The sequence below is a fragment of the Oncorhynchus clarkii genome, chromosome 9, assembly GCF_045791955.1.
Source record: "Oncorhynchus clarkii lewisi isolate Uvic-CL-2024 chromosome 9, UVic_Ocla_1.0, whole genome shotgun sequence".
Lineage (NCBI taxonomy): Eukaryota > Metazoa > Chordata > Actinopteri > Salmoniformes > Salmonidae > Oncorhynchus > Oncorhynchus clarkii.
This window is the reverse complement of record NC_092155.1, coordinates 70,417,067-70,424,943: the sequence shown is the minus strand read 5'-3', so window position 1 is coordinate 70,424,943 and position 7,877 is coordinate 70,417,067. Positions and strand designations below refer to the sequence as shown.

At 39.7% G+C, this 7,877-nt stretch overlaps 1 pseudogene; it reads left to right on the top strand.

Moving 5' to 3' along the window:
- The window catches only part of LOC139417611 (uncharacterized), a 33,563-nt pseudogene that overhangs the window by 712 nt on the left and 24,974 nt on the right, over window positions 1-7,877 (top strand).

Below are 7,877 nucleotides of genomic sequence, written 5' to 3'. Positions count from 1 at the left end.
CTGTGCCTGCTCCCAGAACCAGGCCTCCTGTATGTCTCCCCAGCCTGGTGAGTCCTGTGCCTGCTCCCAGAACCAGGCCTCCTGTATGTCTCCCCAGCCTGGTAAGCCAGCTCCACACACCAGGCTGCCTATACGTCTCCTCACTCCAGTGATGATCCATGACACGAAGCCTCCAGTGATGATCCATGACACAAAGCCTCCAGTGATGATCCATGGCACGAAGCCTCCAGTGATGATCCATGACACGAAGCCTCCAGTGATGATCCATGGCACGACGCCTCCAGTGATGATCCATGGCACGACGCCTCCAGTGATGATTCATGGCACGAAGCCTCCAGTGATGATCCATGGCACGGAGCCTCCAGCATTGATCCGCGGTATATAATATACTGTATCTATCTGTCTATCTGTCTGTCTGTCTGTCTGTCTGTCTGTCTGTCTGTCTGTCTGTCTGTCTGTCTGTCTGTCTGTCTGTCCCATGCACACAGACCAGAGGAGGCTGGTAAGGGGAGGGCGGCTTATAATAAAGGCTGGAATGGTATGAGTGGAACGGTATGAGACACATGAAAACAATGTGTTTGGTGTGTTTGATTCTGTTCCAGCCGTTACAATGAGCCCATCCTCTGATTTAAAGTGGGACCAGCCGCCACTGGCATGGACACACTCACCCTATTCACAAGATAAAATGACTCTTTACAGAATTGCGCTGTGTTCTGCCAAATGTTTGTTTGAATTGGAGGGGCCTTCAGTGCATTCAAATTACTGATGCTGCATCTTGCATGTTCTCTGTTTGCCTCCTCAAATGGAGCACTTTGTGTGCCGGATAGCAAAATAGCTGCTACTTCCCCGCTGAACAGTACGGTAGGTTCCAGGAAGCATCTTGAATTAGGACCGGAGCTGGAGCTGTATCTAGATGCCCCACCTCACCCTGTTCATCTGGGCCCTTAGATCAGAGCAGGGGAACGGAGCGGACAGATCTTAACAGGTCAGTTTATGAGGCCTTTTATAGAGGTGGCCAAGCACGTCACAATGGCATGATACACAGCTCCCCACTTCTACTAGGTGTACATTAATCATGTCAAATGCCTCCTGGGAAATCTGCTGTTCTTGTTATGTAGGGACTGTACAAAGACAGACCTTGCCGATCCACTGCTGCAGGCAGGCACAAGCACACAGAGAGAGAGAGAGAGAGAGAGAGAGAGATGAGGAAAGAGAGAGATGAGGAGAGAGAGAGAGAGGGAGAGAGAGAGAGATGAGGAAAGAGAGAGAGAGAAAGAGAGAGAGAGAGAGAGAGAGAGAGAGAGACCACCTTTGCTGTACGGCTAGCAGTGGAAGAGTGAGAGAGACCTGGCTGCCTCTGCTCACTGCTTCAAGACATAGGTCTTTAAAACACTACCACATGCAAGGAAGCTCACAGTTATGGAGCCCAGATGTGTGAGAGAGAATAAACTAGCTCCCTTTTGTACCGAGAACACAACAGTCCAGTGTTGATGGTTTAGACCAATCACTAAACCAATTAGAGTAAGTTTGGTGATGGACCACAAGGCCTTGTGTGCTTTAAGTCAAAAAGCACCAGTGTCAAATATTTATAGTGGTTTACACACATACACTCACTCATGCACACACACACACACACACACACAAGTTTACACACATGCATACACACCATCAGTGAATAATATAATACACAATGGCTTTCAAACTAACTTACACAAACATGTAGGAGATGAAGACAGAGAGGTGTTTTACAGAGACTGTCATCATCCACTGTATCCTGGTTAACGTTCCCCTTCCATGCTCTGAACATGTGCTCTGTTCCCTTTCTATGACTGTCAGGACAGCCCTGTACATTTCCAAGAGAACCCGTAACCAATACCACATCGTGATTTAATGCCTTAACGAGCTGAGAAAATCAGATCCAGGAGATTTTTCAGAGGGAGATTTTCTTCGACTAGAGGGATCTCTGTGTGTTTGTGCGGGTGTGTTTGTGTGGGCATTCCGACGCACGCACGCACACACGCACACACACACACACACGAACACACGAACACACAAACACACGCACACACACACATACACCACTGGTTTCCCTCAATGCCCAGACTGTCCAGGTCTCCCACCAACGTCTTTCCACAGTACTTGTCTACAATAGCCCAGTCAAAGCCAACACACATATGGCGCAGCACCCTTTGGCCCATTTTTCCAACAAGACATAATGTTTCCTGGTGTGTAGCCTGCCAGGTAGACTGGACAAAAACACCTTTTCCTAGGCCAATGCTTCTCCACCACAGCGCTACAAAAGAATGGAACCTCTCTAACCACTGTGATTAAGCAATGTAGCTGCCTATCGTTTCCCTGAGTACTATCCCAAATTGATGATGAATAATTGAATTCATATTCAATATTTTTGGCACATAGCCTGTATGGATAATCATGCTACTGTATGTGATTTAGTGCAGTGGTTCCCAAACTTCTTCACTCTGTCCCCCCTTCCATCATTGGGAAACATTCCACGTGTTGTAAGTGTTATGTAATTACATACTTAGTTTGTTAATAACCTGATAGTAACGTTATGTACCACTCCATTTATAAACTAAATCAACCTTGGCAATATTCCCACAAAATAAGTAAAGCTATTTAGAAGATCAAAATATCTGCCAATTTCACACGAACACATTCTAACATTAAACTACAGAATGATAGAACACATTCTAACATTAGACTACAGGGTGATAGAACACATTCTAACATTAGACTACAGGGTGATAGAACACATTCTAACATTAGACTACAGGGTGATAGAACACATTCTATCATTAGACTACAAGGTGATAGAACACATTCTAACAATAGACTACAGAATGATAGAACACATTCTAACATTAGACTACAGGGTGATAGAACACATTCTAACATTAGACTACAGGGTGATAGAACACAATCTAACATTATACTACAGGGTGATAAAACACATTATATCATTAGACTACAGAGTGATAGAACACATTCTAACATTAGACTACAGGGTGATAGAACATATTCTAACATTAGACTACAGGGTGATAGAACACATTCTAACATTAGACTACAGGGTGATAGAACACATTCTAACATTAGACTACAGGGTGATAGAACACAATCTAACATTATACTACAGGGTGATAAAACACATTATATCATTAGACTACAGAGTGATAGAACACATTCTAACATTAGACTACAGGGTGATAGAACATATTCTAACATTAGACTACAGGGTGATAGAACACATTCTAACATTAGACTACAGGGTGATAGAACACATTCTAACATTAGACTACAGGGTGATAGAACACATTCTAACATTAGACTACAGAATGATAGAACACATTCTAACATTAGACTACAGGGTGATAGAACATAGTAGAAGGGTCTCTACAGGGTGATAGAACATATTCTAACATTAGACTACAGGGTGATAGAACATAGTAGAAGGGTCTCTACAGGGTGATAGAACATATTCTATCATTAGACTACAGAGTGATAGAACATATTCTAACATTAGACTACATGGTGATAGAACATATTCTAACATTAGACTACAGGGTGATAGAACGCATTCTAACATTAGACTACAGAGTGATAGAACACATTCTAACATAAGACTACAGGGTGATATAACATAGTAGAAGGGTCTCTACAGGGTGATAGAACACATTCTAACATTAGACTACAGGGTGATAGAACACATTCTAACATTAGACTACAGGGTGATAGAACACATTCTAACATTAGACTACAGGGTGATAGAACATATTCTAACATTAGACTACAGGGTGATAGAACACATTCTAACATTAGACTACAGGGTGATAGAACACATTCTAACATTAGACTACAGGGTGATAGAACACATTCTAACATTAGACTACAGAATGATAGAACACATTCTAACATTAGACTACAGGGTGATAGAACATAGTAGAAGGGTCTCTACAGGGTGATAGAACATATTCTAACATTAGACTACAGGGTGATAGAACATAGTAGAAGGGTCTCTACAGGGTGATAGAACATATTCTATCATTAGACTACAGAGTGATAGAACATATTCTAACATTAGACTACATGGTGATAGAACATATTCTAACATTAGACTACAGGGTGATAGAACGCATTCTAACATTAGACTACAGAGTGATAGAACACATTCTAACATAAGACTACAGGGTGATATAACATAGTAGAAGGGTCTCTACAGGGTGATAGAACACATTCTAACATTAGACTACAGGGTGATAGAACACATTCTAACATTAGACTACAGGGTGATAGAACACATTCTAACATTAGACTACAGGGTGATAGAACATATTCTAACATTAGACTACAGGGTGATAGAACACATTCTAACATTAGACTACAGGGTGATAGAACACATTCTAACATTAGACTACAGGGTGATAGAACACATTCTAACATTAGACTACAGAATGATAGAACACATTCTAACATTAGACTACAGGGTGATAGAACATAGTAGAAGGGTCTCTACAGGGTGATAGAACATATTCTAACATTAGACTACAGGGTGATAGAACATAGTAGAAGGGTCTCTACAGGGTGATAGAACATATTCTATCATTAGACTACAGAGTGATAGAACATATTCTAACATTAGACTACATGGTGATAGAACATATTCTAACATTAGACTACAGGGTGATAGAACGCATTCTAACATTAGACTACAGAGTGATATAACACATTCTAACATAAGACTACAGGGTGATATAACATAGTAGAAGGGTCTCTACAGGGTGATAGAACACATTCTAACATTAGACTACAGGGTGATAGAACACATTCTAACATTAGACTACAGGGTGATAGAACACATTCTAACATTAGACTACAGAGTGATAGAACACATTCTAACATTAGACTACAGGGTGATAGAACACATTCTAACATTATACTACAGGGTGATAGAACACATTCTAACATTATACTACAGGGTGATAGAACACATTCTAACATCAGACTACAGGGTGATAGAACATAGTAGAAGGGTCTCTACAGGGTGATAGAACACATTCTAACATTAGACTACAGGGTGATAGAACACATTCTAACATTAGACTACAGGGTGATAGAACATATTCTAACATTATACTACAGGGTGATAGAACATATTCTAACATTAGACTACAGGGTGATAGAACACATTCTAACATTAGACTACAGGGTGATAGAACATAGTAGAAGGGTCTCTACAGGGTGATAGAACACATTCTATCATTAGACTACAGGGTGATAGAACACATTCTAACATTAGACTACAGGGTGATAGAACATAGTAGAAGGGTCTCTACAGGGTGATAGAACACATTCTAACATTAGACTACAGGGTGATAGAACACATTCTAACATTAAACTACAGGGTGATAGAACATATTCTAACATTATACTACAGGGTGATAGAACATATTCTAACATTAGACTACAGGGTGATAGAAAATAGTAGAAGGGTCTCTACAGGGTGATAGAACACATTCTAACATTAGACTACAGGGTGATAGAACATAGTAGAAGGGTCTCTACAGGGTGATAGAACACATTCTAACATTAGACTACAGGGTGATAGAACACATTCTAACATTAGACTACAGGGTGATAGAACATATTCTAACATTAGACTACAGGGTGATAGAACACATTCTAACATTAGACTACAGGGTGATAGAACACATTCTAACATTAGACTACAGGGTGATAGAACACATTCTAACATTAGACTACAGAATGATAGAACACATTCTAACATTAGACTACAGGGTGATAGAACATAGTAGAAGGGTCTCTACAGGGTGATAGAACATATTCTAACATTAGACTACAGGTTGATAGAACATAGTAGAAGGGTCTCTACAGGGTGATAGAACATATTCTATCATTAGACTACAGAGTGATAGAACATATTCTAACATTAGACTACATGGTGATAGAACATATTCTAACATTAGACTACAGGGTGATAGAACGCATTCTAACATTAGACTACAGAGTGATAGAACACATTCTAACATAAGACTACAGGGTGATATAACATAGTAGAAGGGTCTCTACAGGGTGATAGAACACATTCTAACATTAGACTACAGGGTGATAGAACACATTCTAACATTAGACTACAGGGTGATAGAACACATTCTAACATTAGACTACAGGGTGATAGAACATATTCTAACATTAGACTACAGGGTGATAGAACACATTCTAACATTAGACTACAGGGTGATAGAACACATTCTAACATTAGACTACAGGGTGATAGAACACATTCTAACATTAGACTACAGAATGATAGAACACATTCTAACATTAGACTACAGGGTGATAGAACATAGTAGAAGGGTCTCTACAGGGTGATAGAACATATTCTAACATTAGACTACAGGGTGATAGAACATAGTAGAAGGGTCTCTACAGGGTGATAGAACATATTCTATCATTAGACTACAGAGTGATAGAACATATTCTAACATTAGACTACATGGTGATAGAACATATTCTAACATTAGACTACAGGGTGATAGAACGCATTCTAACATAAGACTACAGGGTGATATAACATAGTAGAAGGGTCTCTACAGGGTGATAGAACACATTCTAACATTATACTACAGGGTGATAGAACACATTCTAACATCAGACTACAGGGTGATAGAACATAGTAGAAGGGTCTCTACAGGGTGATAGAACACATTCTAACATTAGACTACAGGGTGATAGAACACATTCTAACATTAGACTACAGGGTGATAGAACATATTCTAACATTATACTACAGGGTGATAGAACATATTCTAACATTAGACTACAGGGTGATAGAACACATTCTAACATTAGACTACAGGGTGATAGAACATAGTAGAAGGGTCTCTACAGGGTGATAGAACACATTCTATCATTAGACTACAGGGTGATAGAACACATTCTAACATTAGACTACAGGGTGATAGAACATAGTAGAAGGGTCTCTACAGGGTGATAGAACACATTCTAACATTAGACTACAGGGTGATAGAACACATTCTAACATTAAACTACAGGGTGATAGAACATATTCTAACATTATACTACAGGGTGATAGAACATATTCTAACATTAGACTACAGGGTGATAGAAAATAGTAGAAGGGTCTCTACAGGGTGATAGAACACATTCTAACATTAGACTACAGGGTGATAGAACATAGTAGAAGGGTCTCTACAGGGTGATAGAACACATTCTAACATTAGACTACAGGGTGATAGAACACATTCTAACATTAGACTACAGGGTGATAGAACATAGTAGAAGGGTCTCTACAGGGTGATAGAACATAGTAGAAGGGTCTCTACAGGGTGATAGAACACATTCTATCATTAGACTACAGGGTGATAGAACACATTCTAACATTAGACTACAGGGTGATAGAACACATTCTAACATTAGACTACAGGGTGATAGAACATAGTAGAAGGGTCTCTACAGGGTGATAGAACACATTCTAACATTAGACTACAGAGTGAGAGAACACATTCTAAAATTATACTACAGGGTGATAGAACACATTCTAACATTAGACTACAGGGTGATAGAACATAGTAGAAGGGTCTCTACAGGGTGATAGAACACATTCTAACATTAGACTACAGAGTGATAGAACACATTCTAACATTAGACTACAGGGTGATAGAACACATTCTAACATTAGACTACAGGGTGATAGAACACATTCTAACATTAGACTACAGGGTGATAGAACATAGTAGAAGGGTCTCTACAGGGTGATAGAACACATTCTATCATTAGACTACAGGGTGATAGAACACATTCTAACATTAGACTAC